This window comes from Somniosus microcephalus, chromosome 11, assembly GCF_052327205.1.
Source record: "Somniosus microcephalus isolate GS21.2 chromosome 11, FLI_Smic_1.0, whole genome shotgun sequence".
In the NCBI taxonomy this organism is placed as follows: Eukaryota; Metazoa; Chordata; class Chondrichthyes; order Squaliformes; family Somniosidae; genus Somniosus; species Somniosus microcephalus.
The window spans coordinates 82,013,343-82,035,927 of record NC_140997.1 but is presented as its reverse complement, the minus strand read 5'-3'; the positions used below and the strand labels follow the sequence as shown (position 1 = coordinate 82,035,927).

Genomic DNA, 22,585 nt, shown 5'->3' with positions numbered 1-22,585 from the left:
GAGTGGGTGAGTTCCCTCGTCGTTGTGGACAAAAAGAATGGAAAGCTCAGAATTTGCCTGGATCCAATAGATCTAAACAGAGCAGTAAAGAGAGAGCACTTCAAGCTTCCTACACGTGAGGAAATCATGTCACAGTTTGCAAATGCAAAGTATTTCAGCAAGTTAGATGCATCATCAGGATTTTGGCAGATGAAACTGGATGAGGCAAGTTCAAGACTGTGCACGTTCAACAGTCCATTTGGCAGATACAGATTCCTAAGGTTACCATTTGGCATTGCCTCAGCTCCTGAAATGTATCACAAAACTATCCATATGATCTATGAGCATCTGGAGGGAGTTGATACATCAATGGATGACATCATAGTATGGGGAACCACGAGCACTGAGCATGACGAGAGACTGAAAAAAGTGCTGGAAGCAACAAGGAAAACAAACCTGAAGCTGAATAGAGAGAAATGCCAGCTCGGGGTGACAGAACTGACATTCGTGGGAGATATCCTTAGCAGTGAGGGCATCAGACCAAATCCCAGAAAGGTGTCCGCCATTGAGAATATGCCAAAGCCACAATGCAAAAAGGACGTGCAGAGGTTTAATGGAATGATCAACTACATGGGTAAATTCATATCCAACCTCTCAGAAAAGATGGCGCCACTGAGAAGACTAACTGAAAAGAACATAGAATGGGAATGGAATCATGAGCATGAGAAGTCATGGAGCGATCTAAAGAAACTGCTCACAGAGGAACCAGTTCTGAGGTTTTATGACCCAGCGAGACCCATCAAGATATCATCAGATGCATCACAGTGGGGGCTCGGTGCCATTCTTCTGCAAAAATATGACTACTGGCAACCTATTGCATATGCATCGCGCTCAATGACAGACGCGGAGACGCGATATGCTCAAATAGAAAAGGAGCTGCTCAGCATCACATACGCCTGTGAAAGATTTCACCAGTTTGTGGCAGGACAAGCAATCAGTGTAGAGACTGACCATAAGCCCTTGATTGCATTGTTCCAAAAGCCACTAAATAGCTGTCCGCTTAGAATACAAAGAATGATGATCAGGCTGCAACGCTATACACTGAATGTTGCGTACACACCGGGTAAGCTGATGTATACAGCAGAGACGTTGTCCAGAGCTGTTGACCCAAGTGAGCCCGCAAACACCAAAATGGATGAAAAAGTGAACGCCTACGTGGACATGATCACAAGTGTACTGCCCATAGCAGATGCAAAAATGGAGCTCTTAAAGGCTGAGACAAACAAAGTTGAAACACTGAGACGACTGAGGAAAAGCATCTTGGATGGATGGCCCAACATAAAGCAAGACTGCTCACCTGACATGGCAGAGTACTGGAACTGCAGGGCGGAACTATCAGTGGTCGAAGACATCATCTACAAAGGAAGTAAAATAGTTATCCCAAAGAGTCTGAGAAAAGAGATGCTAAAAAGGATCCATGGAGGACATCTGGGAATCGAAAAGTGTAAGAAAAGAGCACGAGAGGTGATGTATTGGCCACGAATCAACCAAGATGTGACAAATGAGGTGTCAAACTGCACCATATGCCTGAAATATCGAGCAAGCAATCCGGTAGAACCACTAAAGCCACACCCAGCGCCAGACAGACCTTACCAGAAGGTAGGCGCTGACCTATTCGTATGTCAAGGGAAGGACTATCTTGTAGTCACAGACTATTACTCCCTGTATACAGAGGTTTGTAGACTGTACACCACCACTGCAGATGCTGTGATAACATGTATGAAAGCCATATTCTCCAGACATGGCGTGGCAAGCGAGGTCTTCACAGACAACGGACCCCAGTTTTACAATGCAAGTTTCCGACACTTTGCCAAAGAGTGGGACTTTGTCCACACAACGTCAAGTCCTCACTTTCCACAGTCCAATGGACTAGTGGAAAAATTGGTCCAGACAGTGAAAAGACTGATGTACAAGGCAAGAGACAGTGGAACTGACTTCTACCAGAGCATGCTTGTATACCGCACAATGCCGCTCGAGTGTGGTATGTCACCAGCCCAACTCCTTATGGGACGTCTGCTAAGGCCAAACCTACCCATCCCGGAGAACCTCCTGAAAACAAAAGAGGGGGAGAAAGTGAGGAAGTTCAAAGAACAACAGAAAGAAAAGCAAAAGTACTACTATGACAGAGGAACACAAAATCTACCTGAACTCCACACTGGTGACCAAGTAAGGTTCAAAGACAAAACAAACATATGGGCCTAGAAATTCAGTTGGGCGCGCCAGCCGTTAGCGCCTTAGGAGGAGTAGATCTCGAGCGCCAGGTGCTTAGCGCCCGGGCACAGTGCGATCTACACCTCGCCCCAACTTCAGTACACATTTAGCGCCGGCGCAAAGTCTTAGCGCGCGCCCTGCTGCGCGTGCAGATCATGACGTCATTTACTAGTGCAACGCCCTTTGTGCGCCCCGAACCGGAACTTCGCTCGCGCCGGCCCATTGTGCGCCGGGCGGCCCTAACGACTGTGAAGTGGAACGGTACACAGCCGAGGCGGGCCGCGGGGAGCGCTAATTAAAGGGCACTTACCCTGCACTATAAAGGCCAGCCATTTTGCAGCATTCACTCTTGTGCAACGGTTTTTTGGAGAGAGACCAAGGAGGAGAGCTTACTGGTTTGGACCAACACTAGGACAGGTATTTTTGGCTCAGGCCAGAGCTTAGCAATTAACTTTGCCTTCATTGAGAGCTCAGTGTTTGCCAGCATATAATGGGGGCTGCATTGGGTGCCAACGCTGACTTTCAGCCTTATGCCAGAAGGGCTTACAGACGCCGTGAGAGAGTGGCAGCCCTGGCTAGATGCAGAGGGGGCAACAGGTGTCGCCAACTGAGGCCTTACCCACCCAGGGTATACCGCCAGCAGTCCTCCTATCTGACCATGTCTGCCGCGATGTGTGTTAGGAGGCTGCGATTCAGAAGGGAGGTGGTTGCAGACATCTGCCAGCTGCTTCAAAGAGATCTGCAGCCACAGCTGATGCGCAGGACGTCTCTGTCGGTGGCAGTGAAGGTGACGGTGGCTCTCAACTTCTATGCCACCGGCTCCTTCCAATCCGCTGCTGGGGACATCGCTAACATCTCCCAGTTCGCCATACATTGCTGCATCCGCCAGGTGACCGAAGCCCTTTTCAGAAGGAGACATCAATTCATCTCCTTCCCCATGACCCTGGACAAGCAGCAGCAGCGTGCAGTGGGATTTGCAAGAATAGCGGGCTTCCCCATGGTGCAGGGCGCCATTGACTGCACGCATGTGGCTTTGCGGGCACCTCTGGAGCATGCCGAGGATTACCGCAACCGGAAGGGCTACCATTCCCTCAACGTACAGCTGGTGTGTGACCACAGGCAGCGCATCCTAGCTGTCAATGCCCGCTTTCCAGGCAGCAGCCACGATGCCTTTATCCTGCGACAGACAACTGTGGCTGACATGTTCCAGGCACAGCCTCACCCAAGAGGATGGCTTATCGGAGACAAAGGCTATCCTTTGTGTACCTGGCTCATGACCCCGCTTCGCACGCCCACGACCCCTGCTGAAGAGGCATACAACGAGAGACATCAAGCGACTAGGAACATCATAGAACAAACAATCGGCGTCCTCAAGCAAGGGTTCCGCTGTCTCGATCACTCCGGGGGAGCCCTCCAGTATTCGCAGGAGCGAGTCTCCCAATTCATCATCGTTTGCTGCATGCTGCACAACCTGGCTATCCACAGGACTCAGGCACTGCCACCTCACGTTGGACCCCCACCTCAGGAGGAGGAGCAGGAGGAGCATGAGGAGGAGGAGGATGAGGAGTACCAGCCCAGGAGGGGGGCAGAAGGTCCAAGGGCCGCCCGTCGGCGGCTTATTGAACGTCACTTCTAGGCCCCCTGTCAGGGAATGGCTTGTGCCAATGAAAGAACATGATTGCAGCCGCTCCGCAAGCCCTCAGCTGGTTAAGGCAACAAACACTTCAAAGATCAAACATGGACAATGTTAATAAATAAAATGCTTTATTGTACAAACTCAGGGCCCTTCCCACATGAAAACCAAAAACAGACGAAACCCCCAAAAAACACTCAAACACACTGCTCGCTCCCACAACCTGGAGAGGATTAACAAAACAGTGCAACTAAAATGGCCGTCATCCTCGGCCTTCGTAAAAAACAAACATCACATCCTCGGCCTTCAAAAAACAAACATCCAATTCTCGGCCTCAAAAAACAAACATCCAATTCTCAGCCTCAAAAAACAAACACAACTGGCCACACATTCGACTGTTTGGCACGCTAGGGTGATGCCTTGGCCATCTTTGTGTGGCCCCTGCCCGCCCTGCTGCTCCTCCTCAAAGTAAGGCCATTGGCTGCTGCAAGGCTGGGGGCAGGCTCCAGAGGGGCACATGTCGTGACGGCAGATGCCCTTGGGGGTCGGCCTAGTCGAGGTCTGGCCGTCGAGCGGTCAGCTGTTGAATGCTGCAGCTGTGGCTGGCCAGCATCAGTCGCTGCAGCAGCTCCTGGCAGCTCCACTGGGGTAGTGGCAGTGGCGGCTGGAGGAATGGGGGCAAGCTGGCGGATGGCAGGCGCTCGCTGGTCGCCTGAGTCACTGGCACTCGCCCGGGCCAGCACTGCAGCATACGCACCAATCTGCCGAGGGACAGACTGCTGTGCTGCTGCAGCGCGCCGGTTGCCCTGGCGATGCCTGGCTGACACAGCGAGTGAGGCAGCAGTGAGTACCCGTGTTGACCTGTTCAGTGACCTCATCAGAGCACCCAGTGACTGCATGGCACCACTGATCAGCTGCCCACTCGCTGCCTGAGCTGCCCCGAATGCCGCCCGACTCGCTGCCTGCTCTGCCCCGAATTCCGCCAAACTGATGGCCTGTGAGGCCCCGACGTCGGTGACACTCCGAGAGAGGGACTCGATGGCCTCAGGCAACCGTGCCACTACCCCCATGAGCTCCGTGTGCCGGCGCTCCGAGTCCGCGGACAAGTCCTCGAGGCGTTCCATCTCCTCGGCGAAGACCATCTCCGGACTGGAGGCCGGACTCTCCCTCTGGGGAGAAGGCCGCCGAGCTGGCCGACCCTTCCTGCGTTGCTGGACGCTGCTGGGCCCAGCAATTGGACTCCCCTCCGACCCTTCCCCCCTCTGGGGAGAAGGCCACTGAGCTTCCACCCCCCTCCCGCGTTTCTGCAGGCCGCAGGTCCCATGAGCTCCCCTCCCCTCCGACACTTCCGCCACGCTCCCCTCCAGGGAAGACGTGTCCCCTACATTCGCATGGGTTGCCGCGGATGAGGGTTCCCCTGATGGGCCGCCTTCCTCTTGCTCCTCCTCCTCCTCCTCTTCTGAGGGGCTGTCACTGGCAAGTTCAGGGACCTCCTCCTCACCATCTGAAAGCAGGAAGGCACAAGAGTAGCTTTAGAGTGAGGAGAGGGCGTCAGCGAGGGATGCATGAGTGGTGGCATTCAGCGCATTGGTCGGACAGTGGCAAAGGATGTAGATCTGATGCACAAGTGGGACGAGAGAGGTCCAAATGTTGATGTCCTTACCATTGGTGCCCAGAACAGGGTCGGCATCTCCACATGCAACGGGGCCAATCACCCGGCCACCCATGATCCGCTCCACGCAATGTTGCAGCTCGGTGAGCGGCTGGATCTGGGGTCGGCCTCCCCTGGTCGCAGTCCAGCTCTTCCTATTATTGGCCAGCTTGGCCTGCAAGAGAAAGGACGGCCTCTAAGTACAGTGTGTAGCCCTGATCTTGTGTGCACTGCCTCCCATGGAGGAATAGCCTGGCCAGTGTGTCGCCCTGATCTTGTGTGCACTGCCTCCCATGGTGGAATAGCTTGGCCAGTGTGTAGCCCTGATCTTGTGTGCACTGCCTCCCATGGTGGAATAGCTTGGCCAGTGTGTTAAGTGCAGAATGTGCAATTGATGTTCATGCCTGTCCCATAGCTGCTGGATGAGGGCTGGCCATTAGGGCTTTAAGGTCCCTTTGCCCATAATGTGACGTGCACATGCAAGGATGAGGAGGACACTGGAAAGGGTACTCACCCTGACAATCCGAGTGAGGTCATTAAACTTTTTGCGGCATTGGACACCGGTCCTGGGGACCTCGCTGTTGTTGACACCTTGCTGGCGACATGCCTCCAGGCTCTCGGGTAGACGCGGACCGGCGCCTTCCTGCCATTGTCCGGGTACAAAAGATGGCGCCTCTTCTCCACACCGCCAACCAGCACACTCAGATCAAGCTCTGAGAAGCGCTGCGCTCGTTCACGGGCCTTCTGCATGGCTTCAGGCGCTATTTGGGTCCAGCAGCAGTGTTCAGGCCTAGCTGGAGGGCTCCACTATCCAGGGCGTGGCAGCAGACCAAGTCGACCCTTCCCCCTTAAGAGCTGGCCGGCGCCAGGGTGTCTGCTGTCAATCACGAGATGGCTGCACCTGCGCTGCGCCCGGCCTCGGCGCTCTCGCTCAGCACCTCCAGCTTAGCGCCTAAAGAGAGGCGTGCAGCGTCAGTTTTAGCACTCGAGCAAACTCTGAGGGCGAAGCTAATGAATATCAGAGAAGTGGCCTCGATTTTGCGCCGGGCGAAAACTTTAGCGGCCGCCCGACTTTACCGCCCCAAAAGTGGCTACAATGAATTTCTAGGCCATGGACTCAGAAGGGAACTGTCCTGAGTGAAGTTCAACCAAGATCATACACCATTCAGAAAGATGAGGGTGCTGTTCTGAGAAGAAATCGTCGGGATCTTCTCATGGGACCAGCCACAGCAGGTCAAAAGACTGATACTGTTGAACAACCTGATCACACAGCAGGTCAAAAGACTGATACTGTTGAACAACCTGATCACACAGCTGAGAAATCATCATCTGAGGCAACAACTCAGATTCAAGGACAATCAATCAGAAAATCCTCAGGACACGTGAAGCCTCCTGAGAGACTCATTGAGCAAGTTTAAGGCCTCTTGTTATAGAAGGAAGTAATGTTATCTTATTCTCTCTTCAAGTTCTAGTGTATTTTCATATTTCATGTGAACACACAAAACAAGGTTAAAAACCTTGATAATGATAATGATAATGTAAGTTCATTAAGTGTTACAGTTAAAATGCAGAGTAATACAAAGAAAACATGTTGTTAGATAAAAGTAAAATACTTTTGGTTTAAGAAAGGGAGATGTAATGATATCAGCAAATAGTGATGGTATTTGCCTGTATGATTATTTATGCCTTACCAGCAGAGGGCATGTGACAGAGGCAGAGTTTAGTTTTAGTTTTGTTTTAGATGGATCTCTAACATGGTGTCTCCTGTAATGCTGTTAACTGAGTTGAACATACTTTAGCTTAAAAGACATTCTCTTTCATTGATGTGTCGTCATTGAACCCACATACAAATCGATACAACCCACACTTACTCTCTGTCCAGCCCACACTCACTCTCAGTTCCTCCCACACTTGCTTTCTGTCCCTCACACACTCACTCTGTCGCTCGCACACTCACTCTGTCCCGCCCATGCTCACTCACTGCCCCTCACACACTCACTCCCTACCCCTCACACACTCACTCCATGCTGCTCACACACTCACTCCCTGACCGCTCACACTCACTCCATGCCCCTCTCACACTCACTCTCTGTCCCTCACATACTCACTCTCTGTCCCTCGCACACTCACTCTCGTTCCCTCACACACTCACTCTCTGGCCCTCACACACTCACTCTCTGTCCCTTGCACACTCACTCTCTGTCCCTCGCACACTCACTCTCTTTCCCTCCCACACTCGCTGTCTGTCCCTCGCACTCTCACTCTGTCACTCCCACACTCGGTATCTCACACACTCACCCTTTGTCCCTCACACCATCACTCTCTGTCCCTCCCACACTCACTCCCTGCCCCTACCGCATTCACGCTCTGTCCTTTGCACATTCACTCTGTCCCTGACACACTCACTCTCTGCCCCTCACACACTCACTCTCCATTCCTTGCACACGCACTCTCCATCCCTTGCACACGCACTCTCTGCCCCTCACACACTCACTCCTTGCCCCTCTCGCACTCATTCTCTGTCCCTGACGCACACTCTCTGCCCCGCACACACTCACTCTCCATCCCTTGCACACTCACTCCTTGCCCCTCTCGCACTCACTCTCTGTCCCTCACACACTCACCCCCTGCCCCTCTCACACTCGCTCTCTGTCCATCACACACTCGCTCGGTCCCTCCCACATGCACTCTATCCCTCCCACACTCACTCTCTGTCCCTCCCACACTCATTCCCTGTCCCTCACACACTCACTCTCTGTCCCTCACACAGTCACTCTCTGCCCCCTCACACTCTCTCCGTCCCTTGCACAGACTCTCTCTGTCCCTTGCACACACTCTCTCTGTCCCTTGCACACACTCTCTCTGTCCCTTGCACACACTCTCTCTGTCCCTTGCACACACTCTCTCTGTCCCTTGCACACACTCTCTCTGTCCCTTGCACACACTCTCTCTGTCCCTTGCACACATTCTCTCTGTCCCTTGCGCAATCACTCTCTTTCCCTGACACAGTCACTCTCTATCCCTCACACAATCACTCTCTGTCCCTTGCACATTCACTCTCTGTCCTTCACAGACTCACTCTCTATCACACTCACACTCACTCCCTGACCCTCACTCGCCATCCCTTGCACACTCATTCTCTGTCCCTCCCACACTCACTCTCTGTCCCTCACATACTCGCTCTCTGTCCCTCACATACTCACTCTCTGTCACTGACACACTCACTCTTTGTCCCTCACACACTCACTCTCTGTCCCTCACACACTCATTCTCTGTCCATCACACACTCACTCTCGGTCCCTCACACACTCACTCCCTGTCCCTCACAAACCCACTCTGTCCATCAAACACTCGCTATGTCCCTCACACACTCACTCTGTCCATCCCACACACACTCTGTCCCTCACACACTCAATCTCTGTCCCTTACAAAAACTCATTCAGTCCCTCAGTCACTCACTCTCAGTCTCTCCCACTCACTCTCTTCCCCTCACACACTCACTCTGTCCCTCACACACTCACTCTCGTTCCCTCGCACCTTCACTCTCATTCCCTCCAACACTCAATCTCTGTCCCTGACACACTCACTCTCTGCCCCTCACACACTCACTCTCTGCCCCTCACACACTCACTCTCCGTCCCTTGCACACGCACTCTCCGTCCCTTGCACAGGCACTCTCTGCCCCTCACACACTCACTCCTTGCCCCTCTCACACTCACTCCCTGCCCCTCCCACATTCACTCTCTGTCACTTGCACACTCACTCCCTGTCCCTTGCACATTCACTCTGTCCTTCACAAACTCACTCTCTGTCACACTCACATTCACTCCCTGTCCCTCACAAACTCACTCTGTCCATCATACACTCACTGTGTACCTCACACACTCACTCTGTCTCTCCCACACTGATTCCCTGTTCCTCACACACTAACTCCCTGCCCCTCTCATACTTACTCCCTTCACCTCCCACACTCACACTCGGTCACTCCCACACTCACTCTGTCCCTCACAAATTCATTGTCCCTCACTCACTCACTCTGTCCATCACACACTCACTCTGTCTCTCACACACTCACTTCCTGTCCCTCCCACACTCGCACTCTATCCTTCGCAAACTCACTCCCTGCCCCTCACACACTCGCTCTCTGTCCCTCACACATTCGCTCCCTGCCCCTCACACACTCGCTCTCTGTCCCTCACACACTCGCTCCCTGCCCCTTACACACTCGCTCCCTGCCCCTCACACACTCCTCCCTGCCCCTCACACACTCGCTCTCTGTCCCTCACACACTCGCTCCCTGCCCCTCACCCACTCGCACTCTGTCCCTCACACACTCACTCCCTACCCTCACACTCACTCCCTGCCCCTCACACACTCACTCTCTGTCCCTCACACATTCGCTCCCTGCCCCTCACACACTCGCTCTCTGTCCCTCACACACTCGCTCCCTGCCCCTCACACACTCGCTCTCTGTCCCTCACACACTTGCTCCCTGCCCCTCACACACTCACTCCCTGCCCCTCACACACTCACTCCCTACCCTCACACACTCACTCTCTGCCCCTCACACACTCGCTCTCTGTCCCTCACACACTCGCTCTCTGTCCCTCACACTCACTCTCGGTCCCTAACATGCTCTTCCCAATATTTCTGCTCACCCAGTGCTGGATGTCTGACAAGCAGTCTGACAATTTAGAGACTCTCTCCATCCTGCACCCTGGCCATTCACTCACACTGACCCAGTCCTGTTTGAGCCAAAGCTGAGTTTCAGACCCGAGGGAAGGAGTGATGTGATTGGCTATTGAAACTGTTTCTGAATGGTCTTTCATCTGCAAAAACAAAAATTGACAGGGGATTTGGAATGTTTCTGTGCATTTACTCCATGTTGCCTATCCAACTTGTGCAGTACAGCCTCTCTCAAATTGTATTTTCACAGAAATCCCAACCGTGTCTCCACGCTGGGAGGCCAGTAGCACAGAGGAGCCTGCGGGTGAGTGAAGAGCAGATGGGTGCAGTTTTACAGCAGAATGATGTGAGGCGACATGCTTTAAAGGAGGATAAGGTGGTGCACTGACCTTTAACCTCTGACACAACATCAACTGAGAGAGAGTGTGGAAAGGAAAATCTAGCGGAGAGGATTGAAACCCCATGTAGAATGGAAGATCAGGCGGGTTCTGTTACCAGCGTGCAATCCTATCTGACAGATTTCCCTTTCTGTGCTCTGCCTTATATGGGGAGAAGGCGGGTAGCTGGAGTTTATTTTGGAGAAAGGGACTAATGGCCTTTTCCTGCTCGTAAAAAGAATCTGTGTGGTTCTGTGTTCTATGTCCTGTGTGGTACTGTGTCCTGTGTGGTTCTGTGTCCTGTGTACTGTTTGGTACTGTGTTCTGTGTGCTGTGCGGCACTGTGTACCGTGTACTGTGCGGTTCTGTGTACTGTGTACAGGGTGCTGTGTGGTACTGTGTACTGTGTAGTGCTGTGTACTGTTGACTGTGTGGTACTGTGTCCTGTGTACTGTGTGGTACTGTGTCCTGTGTACTGTGTCCTGTGTGGTACTCTATACTTTGTGCTGTGTGGTACTGTGTACTGTGTCCTGTGCAGTACTATGTAATGTGCCTGTGTGGTACTGTGTACTGTGTACTTTGTGGTACTCTGTACTGTGTCCTGTGCTGTACTGTGCGGTACTGTGTACTGTGGACTGTGTGGTACTGTGTCCTGTGCAGCACTGTGTACTGTGGGTTACTGTGTCCTGTGTGGCACTGTGTACTTTGTCCTGTGCGGTACTGTGTGGAACTGTATACTGTGAACTGTGTGGTACTGTGCCCTGTGTGGAACTGTGTACTGTGGACTGTGTGGTACTGTGTCCTGTCCGGTACTCTGTACTGTGGACTGTGTGGTACTGTGGACCATGCGGTACTGTGTACTGTGGACTGTGCGCTACTGTGGACTGTGCGGTACTGTGTACTGTGCGGCACTGTGTACTGTGCGGTACTTTGTACACGGTACCACATAGTCCACAGTATAAAGTACCGCACAGTACACAGTGCCGCACTGTACACAGTACCGCACAGTCCACAGTAGCGCACAGTCCACAGTACACAGTACCGCATGGTCCAGAGTACAGAGTGCCACACAGTACACTGTACCACACAGTTCACAGTACACAGTACCACACAGTACACAGTACACAGTATCACAGTATCACACCGTACACAGTACCACACAGGACACAGTACCACACAGTAAACAGTACACAGTACCACACAGGACACTGTACACGGTACCACATAGTCCTCAGTATAGTGTCCTGTGTGGTACTGTGTACTGTGTGGTACTGTGAGGTACTGTGTACTGTTTACTGTGTGGTACTGTGTCCTTTGTGGTACTGTGTACTGTGTGGTATTGTGTCCTGTGTGGTACTGTGTACTGTGTGATACTGTGTACTGTGTGATACTGTGTACTGTGTACTGTGTGGTACTGTGTACTGTGAATTGTGTGGTACAGTGTACTGTGTGGCACTCTGTACTCTGGACTGTGTGGTACTGTGTACTGTGGACTGTGTGGTACTGTGTACTGTGTACTATGTCGTGCTGTGTACTACTGTGTACTGTGTGGTACTGTGTACTGTTTACTGTGTGGTACTGTGTACTGTGAACTGTGTGGTACAGTGTACTGTGTGGCACTCTGTACTCTGGACTGTGTGGTACTGTGTACTGTGGACTGTGTGGTACTGTGTACTGTGTACTATGTCGTGCTGTGTACTACTGTGTACTGTGTGGTACTGTGTACTGTTTACTGTGTGGTACTGTGTACTGTGTACTGTGTGGTACAGTGTATTGTGTACTGTGTGGTACTGTGTACTGTGTGGCACTGTGTACTGTGGACTGTGCGACACTGTGTACTGTGTACTGTGTGGTGCTGTGTACTACTGTGTACTTTGTGGTTCTGTGTACTGTGTCCTATGTACTGTGAGGTACTGTGTACTGTGTCCTGTATACTGTGAGGTACTGTGTACTGTGTGTTACTGTTTACTGTGTCCTGTGTGGTACTGTGTCCTGTGTACTGTGTGGTACTTTGTCCTGTGTGGCACTGTGTACTGTGCGGTACTGTGTCCTGTTTCCTGTGTGGTACTGTGTCCTTTGTGGTACTGTGTACTGTGTGGTACTGTGTACTGTGCAATTCTGTGTCCTGTGTACTGTGTACTGTGTGTTACTGTGTCCTGTGTACCTTGTGGTACTGTGTACTGTGTCCTGTGTACGGTGTGGTACTGTGTGCTGTGTGGTACTGTGTACTGTGAGGTACTGTGTCCTGTGTACTGTGTGGTACTGTGGACTGTGTGCTACTGTGTACTGTGAGGCACTGTGTCCTGTGTACTGTGTGGTACTGTGTCCAATGTACGGTGTGGTACTGTGTCATGTGCTGTATTGTGTGCTTGTCCTGTGTACTGTGCGGTACTGTGTACTGTGTCCTGTGTGATACTATGTCCTGTGTGGTACTGTGTACTGTGTCCTGTGTGGTACTCTATACATTGTTCTGTGTGGTATTGTGTACTGTGTCCTGTGCAGTACTGTGTATTGTGCCTGTGTGGTACTGTGTACTGTGCACTTTGTGGTACTCTGTACTGTGTCCTGTGCTGTACTGTGTGGCACTGTGTACTGTGGACTGTCTGGTACTGTGTCCTATGTGGCACTGTGTACTGTGGACTGTGTGATACTGTGTACTGTGCACTTTGTGGTACTCTGTACTGTGTCCTGTGCTGTACTGTGTGGCACTGTGTACTGTGAACTGTCTGGTACTGTGTCCTGTGCGGCACTGTGTACTGTGGACTGTGTGGTACTGTGGACTGTTTGGTACTGTGTACTGTGTCCTTTGTGGTACTGTGTCCTGTGTACTGTGCAATACTGTGTCCTGTGTACTGTGTAATACTGTGTCCTGTGTACTGTGCAATACTGTGTCCTGTGTACTGTGCAATACTGTGTACTGTGTCCTGTGTACTGTGTTGTGTACTGTGTGGTACTGTGTCCTGTGTACTGTGTGGTGCTGTGTACTGTGGACAGTGTGGTACTGTGTATTGCATATTGTGTGGTACTGTGTACTGTGTACTGTGGACTGTGCGGTACTGTGTACTATGTGGTACTGTGTACTGTGGACTGTGTGATACTGTGTACTACTGTGTACTGTGGACTGTGCGGTACTGTGTACTGTGTGGTGATGTGTACTACTGTGTACTGTGTGGTACTGTGTACTGTGTCCTGTGTACTGTAAGGTACTCTGTACTGTGTGGTACTGTTCACTGTAGACTGTGTAGTACTGTGTCCTGTGTGGTACTGTGTTCCGTGTCCTGTGTGGTACGGTATACTGTGCCCTGTGTGGTACTGTGTACTGTGTCCTGTGTGGTATGGTGTACTGTGCGGTACTGTGTACTGCGTTGTCTGTGGTACTGTAAGGTACTGTGTACTGTGTGGTACTGTTCACTGTGGACTGTGTGGTACTGTGTCCTGTGTGGTACTGTGTCCTGTGTACTGTGCGGTACTTTGTCCTGTGTGTTACTGTGTACTGTGCGGTACTGTGTCCTGTGTCCTACGTGGTACTGTGTCCTTTGTGGTACTGTGTACTTTGTACTGTGTCATACTGTGTCCTGTGCAATTCTGTGTCCTGTGTACTGTGTCCTGTGTACTGTGTCCTGTGTATTGTGTGCTACTGTGTACTGTGTCCTGTGTGGTACTGTGTGGTACTGTGGACTGTGTGGTACTGTGGACTGTGTGGTACTGTGTCTTGTGTACTGTGCAAGTCTTTGTCCAGTGTACTGTGCAATACTGTGTACTGTGTCCTGTGTACTGTGTGGTACTGTGTACAGTGTCCTGTGTACGGTGTGGTACTGTGTCCTGTGTACTGTGTTGTGCTGTGTACTGTGGATTGTGTGGTACTGTGTCCTGTGTACTGTGTGGTGCTGTGTACTGTGGACTGTGTGGTGCTGTGTCCTGTGTACTGTGAGGTACTGTGTACTGTGAACTGTGTGGTACTGTGTCCTATGTACAGTGTGGTACTGTGCTGTACAGTGTGCTTGTCCTGTGTACAGTGTGGTACTGTGTACTTTGTCCTATGTGGTACTCAGTACACAGTACTACACAGTACAGCGTATAGTGTCCTGTGCAGTACTGTGTACTGTGCCTGTGTGGTACTGGGTCCTTTGTGGTACTGTGTACTGTGTCCTGTGCGGTACTGTGTGGCACTGTGTACTGTGGACTGTGTGGTACTGTGTCCTCTGCGGCACTGTACTGTGGACTGTGTGGTACTGTAGACTGTGCGGTACTGTGTACTGTGGACTGTGTTGTACTGTGTCCTGTGCGGCACTGTGTACTGTGCGGCACTGTGTACTGTGTGGTACTGTGTACAGTGGACTGTGTGGTACAGTGTCCTGTGCGGCACTGTGTGGAACTGTGGACTGTGTGGTACTGTATCCTGTGCGGTACTCTGTACTGTGGACTGTGTGGCACTGTGGACCATGCGGTACTGTGACTGTGGTCTGTGGTGTACTGTGGACTGTGCAGTACTGTGGACTGTACGGTACTGTGTACCGTGTACTGTGCGGTACTGTGTCCTATGTCCTGTTTACTCAGTGGAACTGTGTACTGTGTGATACTGTGTGCTGTGTGGTACTGTGTATTGTGTACTGTGTGGTACTCTGTACTGTGTCCTGTTTGGCACTGTGTACTGTGAGGTACTGAGTATTGTGTACTGTGTGGTACTGTGTACTGTTTCCGGTGTGGCACTGTGGACTGTGTGCTGTGTGATACTGTGTACTATGTACTACTGTGTGCTGTGTGGTATTGTTTACTGTGCACTGTGTGGCACTGTGTACTGTGTACTGTGTGATACTCTGTACTGTGTGGTACTGTGTATTGTGTACTGTGAGTTAATGTGTACTGTGTCCTGTGGACTGTGTGGTACTGTGTCCTGTGTACTGTGTGGTACTGTGTCCTGTGTATTGTGCAGTACAGTGTCCTGTGTACTGTGCGGTATTGTGTCCTGTGTGGTACTGTGTTCTGTGTGCTGTGCGGCACTGTGTATTGTGTTCTTTGCGGTACTCTGCACTGTGTCCTGTGTGGTACTGTGTACTGTGTACTTTGTGGTATAGTGTCCTGTGCGGCACTGTGTGGAACTGTGTACTGCGGACTGTGTGGTACTGTGGACTGTGCGGTACTGTGTACCGTGTACTGTGCGGCACTGTGCACTGTGTCCTGCGTACTGTGTGGTGCTGTGTACGGTGGACTGTGTGGTACTGTGTCCTGTGTACTGTGTGGTACTGTATCCTATGTACGGTGTGGTACTGTGTCCTGTGCACTATGCTGTACAGTGTGATTGTCCTCTGTACTGTGTGGTACTCTGTACTGTGTCCTGTGTGATACTATGCCCTGTGTCCTGTGTGGTACTCTATGCTTTGTACTGTGTACTGTGTCCTGTGCAGTACTGTGTACTGTGTCCTGTGCAGTACTGTGTACTGTGCCTGTGTGGTACTGTGTGCTGTGTACTTTGTAGTACTCGGTACTGTGTCCTGTGCGGTACTGTGTGGCACTGTGCACTGTGGACTGTGTGGTACTGTGTCCTGTACGGCACTGTCTACTGTGGACTGTGTGGTACTGTGGACAGTGCGGTACTGTGGACTGTGTGGTACTGTGTCCTGTGCGGCACTGTGTACTGTGTACTGTGGACTGTGTGGTACTGTGTCCTGTGCGGCACTGTGTACTGTGGACTGTGTGGTAATGTGGACCATGTGATACAGTGTACTGTGGACTGTGTTGTACTGTGGACTGTGCAGCACTGTGGACTGTGCGGTACTGTGTCCTGTGTACTCGGCGGTACTGTGTACTGTTTACTGTGTAGTACTGTGTCCTTTGTGGTACTGTGTAATGTGTACTGTGTGGCACTGTGTACTGTTTACTGTGTGATACTGTGTACTGTGTGGTACTGTTTATTGTGTCCTGTGTGGCACTGTGTACTGTGGAATGTGCAGTGCTGTGTACTATGTACTGTGTGATACTGTGTACTGTCGTGTACTGTGTACTGTGTGGTATCGTTTACTGTGCACTGTGTGGCACTGTGTACTGTGTACTGTGTGATACTGTGTACTGTGTGGTACTGTGTATTGTGTACTGTGTGTCAGTGTGTACTGTACCCTGTGTACTGTGTGGTACTGTGTCCTGTGTGGTACTGTTTACTGTGTCCTGTGTGGCACTGTGGGCTGTGTGGCACTATGTACTGTGTACTGTGTCCTGTGTGGTACTGTTCACTGTGCAGTGTGTGGCACTGTGTATTGTTTGTACTGTGTATTGTGTACCGTGCAGAACTGTGTACTGTGTGGTATTGTGTACTGTGGACTGTGTGGTACTGTCTACTGTGTACTGTGCGGTACTGGGTATTGTGTACTGTTTACTGTGTGGGACTGTGTCCTGTGAACCATGCGGTACTGAGCACTGTGTGGTACTTTGTACTGTGGACTGTGTGGTACTGTGTCCTGTGTGCTGTGTGGTACTGTGTCCTTTGTCCTGTGTGGTACTCTGTACTTTGTCCTGTGTGGTACTATATACTATGTACTGTGTGGTACGGTGTCCTGTGCGGTACTGTGTGGCATTGTGGACTGTGTGGTACTGTGTACTGTGGATTGTCTGGTACTGTGTCCTGTGTAGCACTGCGTACTGTGTTGTACTGTGTACTGTGGACTGTGTGGTACTGTGTCCTGTGTACTGTGCAGTACTGTGTCCTGTGTGCTGTGCGGTACTGTGCCCTGTGTACTGTGTGGTACTTTGTACTGTGTCCTGTGTGGCACTCTGTACTGAGTGGTACTGTTTCCTGTGTACTGGGTGGTACTGTGTCCCTTGTGCTGTGCAGTACTGTGTCCTGTGTACTGTGTAGTACTTTGTACTGTGTCCTGTGTACTGTGTGGTACTGTGTGCTGTGTATTGTGTGGTACTGTGCACAGTGTACTGTGTGGTACTCTGTCCTATGTAATGTGTGGTACTGTGTCCTGTGTTCTGTGCAGTACTGTGTACTTGTCCTGGGTACTGTGTGGTACTATGTACTGTATCCTGTGTGGTACTGTATACTCTGTACTTTGTGGCACTGTGTACTGTGCGGTACGGTGTATTGTGTCCTGTGCGGTAATGTGTGGCACTGTGTACAGTGGACTCTGTGGAACTGTGTACTGTGGACTGTGTGGAACTGTTTACTCTGAACTGTGTGGTATTGTGTCCTGTGCGGCACTGTGTATTGTGTGGTACCCTGTACTGTGTGGTACTGTGTACTGTGCGGCACTGTGTACTGCATCCAGTGCAGTACTGTGTACTGTGTGGTATTGTGTACTGTGTCTTGTGTGGTACTGTGTACTGTGTACAGTGTACTGTGTGGTACTGTGTACTATGTGGCACTGTGTACTGCATCCTGTGTGGTACAGTGTCCTGTGTGGTACTGTGTACTGTGTAATGTGTGGTACTGTGTTCTGTGGACTGTGCGGTACTGTGTGCTGTTTACTGTGTAGTACTGTGTACTGTGCAGTACTGTGTACATTGTCCTGTGTGGTACTGTGTACTGTAAAATGTGCGGTACTATGTACTGTGTCCTGTGTGGTACTGTGTGCTGTGTACTGTGTAGTACTGTGTACTGTTTCCTGTGTGGTACTCTGTACTGCGTCCTGTGTGGTACTGTGTCCTGTGCAGTACTGTGTCCTGTGCAGTACTGTGTAATGTGTGGTACTGTGTTCTGTGGACTGTGTGGTGCTGTGTTCTGTGGACTGTGTGGTACTGTGTACAGTTTGGTACTGTGTACTGTGTCCTGTGCGGTACTGTGTCCTGTGCGGTACTGTGTATTGTGTAATGTGTGGTACTGTGTTCTGTGGACTGTGTGGTGCTGTGTTCTGTGGACTGTGTGGTACTGTGTACTGTGCGGTACTGTGTAGTACTGTGTACTGTGTCCTGCGTGGTACTGTGTACTGCGTCCTGTGTGGTACTGTGTCCTGTGCGGTACTGTGTATTGTGTAATGTGTGGTACTGTGTTATGTGGACTGTGTGGTACTGTGCACTGTTTACTGTGTGGTACTGTTTACTGTGGAATGTGCGGTACTGTGTCCTGTGCGGTACTGTCTACTGTGTTTTGTGTGGTACTGTGTACTGTGCGGTACTGTGTACTGTGGAATGTGCAGTGCTGTGTACTGTATACTATTGTGTACTGTGTCCTGTGTGGTACTGCGTACTGTGCGGCATTCTCTACTGTGTACTGTGTGGTACTGTGCACTGTGTCCTGTGTATTGTGCGGTACTGTGTCCTGTGTACTGTGCATTACTGTGTCCTGTGTGCTGTGCGGTACTTTGTCCTGTGTACTGTGTGGTACTCTGTCCTGTGTACTGGGCGGTACTGTGTCCTGTGTGGTACTGTGTGCTGTGTGATACTGTGTACTGTGTACTGTGCAATACTGTTTACTGTGGGGTACTGTGTGTCGTGTACTGTGCACTACTGTGTACTACTCTGCACTGTGTACTGTGTCGTACTGTGTACTGTGTGGCACTGTGTACGGTTTACTGTGTGGGACTTGTCCTTTGTACTGTGCAGTACTGTGTCCTGTGTACTGTGTAGTACTGTGTCCTGTGTACTGTGCAGTACTGTGTCCTGTGTACTGTGCAGTAATGTGTCCTGTTTACTGTTCAGTACTGTGTATTACTGTGTACTGTGTCCTGTGTGGTAAATGTGTACTTCTCCTGTGTACTGTGTGGTACAGTGTACTGTGTCCTGTGTGATACTGTTTCCTGTGTTGTGCTCTGTACTGTGTCCTGTGTGGTACTGTATACTGTGCAGTACTGTGTACTCTGTCCTCTGTGGTACTGTGTATTGTGTACTTTGTGGTACTGCGTGGCACTGTGTACAGTGGACAGTGTGGTACTGTGCCCTGTGTGCCACTGTGTACTGTGGATTGTGTGGTACTATGTACTGTGTCCTGTGCGGCACTCTGTAATGTGGACTGTGTGGTACTGTGCACTGTGTGGAACTGTGTCCTGTGGACTGTGTGGTACTGTGTCCTGTGTGGCAATGTGTACTGTGTACTTTGTTGTACTGTGTACTGCGTCCTGTGCAGTACTGTGTGGAACTGTGTCCTGCGGACTGTGTGGTACTGTGTCCTGTGCGGCACTGTGCACTGTGTGGCACTATGTACTGTGTGGTACTGTTTACTGTGTGGTACTGTGGACTGTGTGGTACTCTGTACTGTGGACTGTGTGGTACTGTGTCCTGTGCGGCATGGTGGACTGTGTGGTACTCTGTACTTTGGATTGTGCAATACTGTGTACTGTGTACTGTGTGGTTCTGTGTCCTGTGTGGTACTGTGTCCTGTGTCCTGTGTGGTACTGTGTCCTGTGTGGTACTGTGTTCTGTGTGGTACTGTGTACTGTGTCCTGTGTGGTACTGTGTCCTCACAGAAATCACAGAAACCCCACAGTGCAGATAGAGACCATTTCGGCCCATCGAGCCTGCACCGACACATATCCCACCCAATCCCCGTAACCCCTACACATCCCACCCTAAATCCCTGTAACCCCACGTATTTAATCCCCCTAACACTAAGGGTCAATTTATCATAGCCAATCAACCTAACCTGCACATCTTTGGACTGTGGGAGGAAACCGGAGCACCCGGAGAAAACCCACGCAAACACGGGGAGAATGTGCAAACTCCACACAGACAGTCGCCCGAGGCCGGATTCGAACCCGGGTCTCTGGCGCTGTGAGGCAACAGTGCTAACCACTATGCCACCGTGCTGCCCACCGTGTACTGTGTGGTGCTGCGTCCTCTGTGGTGCTGTGTCCTGTGTGGCACTATGTACTGTGTACTGTGTGTACTGTGTACTACTGTGTACTGTGCGATATGTTGTAATACTGTGTACTGTGTGGTACTGTGTATTGTGTACAGTGCAGTACTGTGTACTTTGTACTCTGTGGTAATGTGTACTGTAACCTGTGTGGTACTGTGTACTGTGTCCTGTTTGGTAATGTGTCCTGTGCGGTACTGTGTACTGTGTGGTACTGTGTACTGTGGACTGTGCGGTACTGTGTACTGTGGACTGTGCGGTATTGTGTACTGTGTGGTACTGTGTACTGTGCGATACTCTGTACTGTGTACTGTGTGATACTGTGTACTGTGTGGTACCGTGTACTGTGTGGCATTGTGTACTCTGTACTGTGTCCTGTGTGGTACTGTTATTTATGAACTGTGTGGCACTATCTACTGTGTGGTACTTCTTATTGTGTACAGTGCAGTACTGTGTGGCATTGTGTACTGTGTCTTGTGTGGTACTGTGTACTGTGTCCTGTGTGGTACTGTGTCCTGTGCTGTACTGGGTACTGTTGGTATTGCGTACTGTGGACTGTGCGGTACTGTGGACTGTTCGGTATTGTGCAATGTGTGGTACTGTGTACTGTGTCCTGTGTGATACGGTGTGCTGTGTCCTGTGTGTTACTGTGTACTGTGTCTCGTGTGGCACTGTGTACTGTGTCCTGTGTGGTACTGTGTCCTGTGTCCTGTATGATACTGTGTACTGTGCACTGTGTGCCACTCTGTACTGTGCGGTACTGTTTATTGTGTACTGTGTTGTACTGTGTACTGTGTGGTACTGTATTACTGTGTACTGTATAGTACTGTGTACTGTGTCCTGTGTGGTACTGCATCCTGTGTGATACTGTGTCCTGTGCCCTGTGCACTGTGTGGTACTGTGTACTGTGTCCTGTGTGGCACTGTGCACTGTTTCCTTTGTGGTACTCTGTACTGTTTCCTCTGTCCTGTGTGGTAAAGTGTACTGTGTCCTGTGTGGTACTGTGTACTGTGTGGTATTGTGTACTGTGTACTGTGTGGTACTGTGTACTGTGTCCTTTGTGGTTCTGTGTTCTATTTCCTGTGTGGTACTGTGTACCGTGCGGTACTATGTGTACTGTCCGGTACTGTGTCGTACTGTGTACAGTGGGGTACTGTGTCCTGTGTGGTGCTGTGTACTGTGTACTGTGTAGTACTGTGTACTGTGGACTGTGTGGTACTGTGTACTGTCCGGTACTGTGTCCTGTGTGCTGTGTACAGTGGGGTTTTGTGTCCTGTGTGGTACTGTGTACTGTGGACTGTGTGGTACTCTGTACTGTGGACTGTGTGGTACTGTGTCCTGTGCGGCATTGTGTACTTTGTTGTACGATGTACTGTATCCTGTGCAGTACTGTGTGGAACTGTGTACTGTGTGGCACTGTGTCCTGTGTGGTACTGTGTACTGTGTACTGTGTGGTACTGTGTACTGTGTACTGTGTAGTACTCTGTACTATGTACTGTGTGATACTGTGTACTGTGTACTGTGTGATACTGTGTCCAGTGTGGTACTGTGTCCTGTGTCCTGTGTGGTACTGTGTCTTTTGTCCTGTGTGATACTGTGTACTGTCTCCTGTGTAATACAGTTTACTGTGTCCTGTGTGGTACGGTGTATTGTGAGATACTGTGTACTGTGTACTGTGTGGCACTCTGTACTGTGGATTGTGCGGTACTGTGTATTTTGTACTGTGTGGTACTGTGTATTGTGTGGTAATTTGTACTGTGGTACTGTGTACTGTGTGGTACTGTGGTACTGTGTACTGTGTGGTACTGTGTACTGTGTACTGTGTCCTGTGTGGTACTGTGTCCTGTGCGATACTGTGTACTGTGTCCTGTGTCCTGTGTGGTACTGTGTACTGTGTCCTATGCAGCACTGTGCACTGTGGACTGTGCGGTATTGTGCACTGTGTGGTACTGCGTACTGTGTGGTACTGTGTCCTGTGTAATACTGTGTACTGTGTCCTGAGTGGTACAGTGTACTGTGTCCTGTGTGGTACAGTGTACTGTGTCCTGTGTGGTACTGTGTACTGTGTACTGTGTACTACTCTGTACTGTGTAATGTGCGGTACTGTTTATTGTGTACTGTGTTGTACTCTGTACTGTGTGGTATTGTAGTACTGTGTACTGTGTAGTACTGTGTACTGTGTCCTGTGACCTGTGTGGTAC

The 22,585-nt window shown here is 50.8% G+C and overlaps 1 protein-coding gene across 1 annotated transcript in view; it reads left to right on the top strand.

Moving 5' to 3' along the window:
• LOC147110690 (netrin-3-like) overlaps window positions 1-22,585 on the top strand; it is a 208,361-nt gene that overhangs the window by 90,381 nt on the left and 95,395 nt on the right. The window contains exon 2 of the mRNA XM_086000913.1: window positions 10,471-10,524. The gene's annotated coding sequence lies outside the window, so the exon portion shown is untranslated. The remainder of the gene's footprint in view (window positions 1-10,470; window positions 10,525-22,585) is intronic.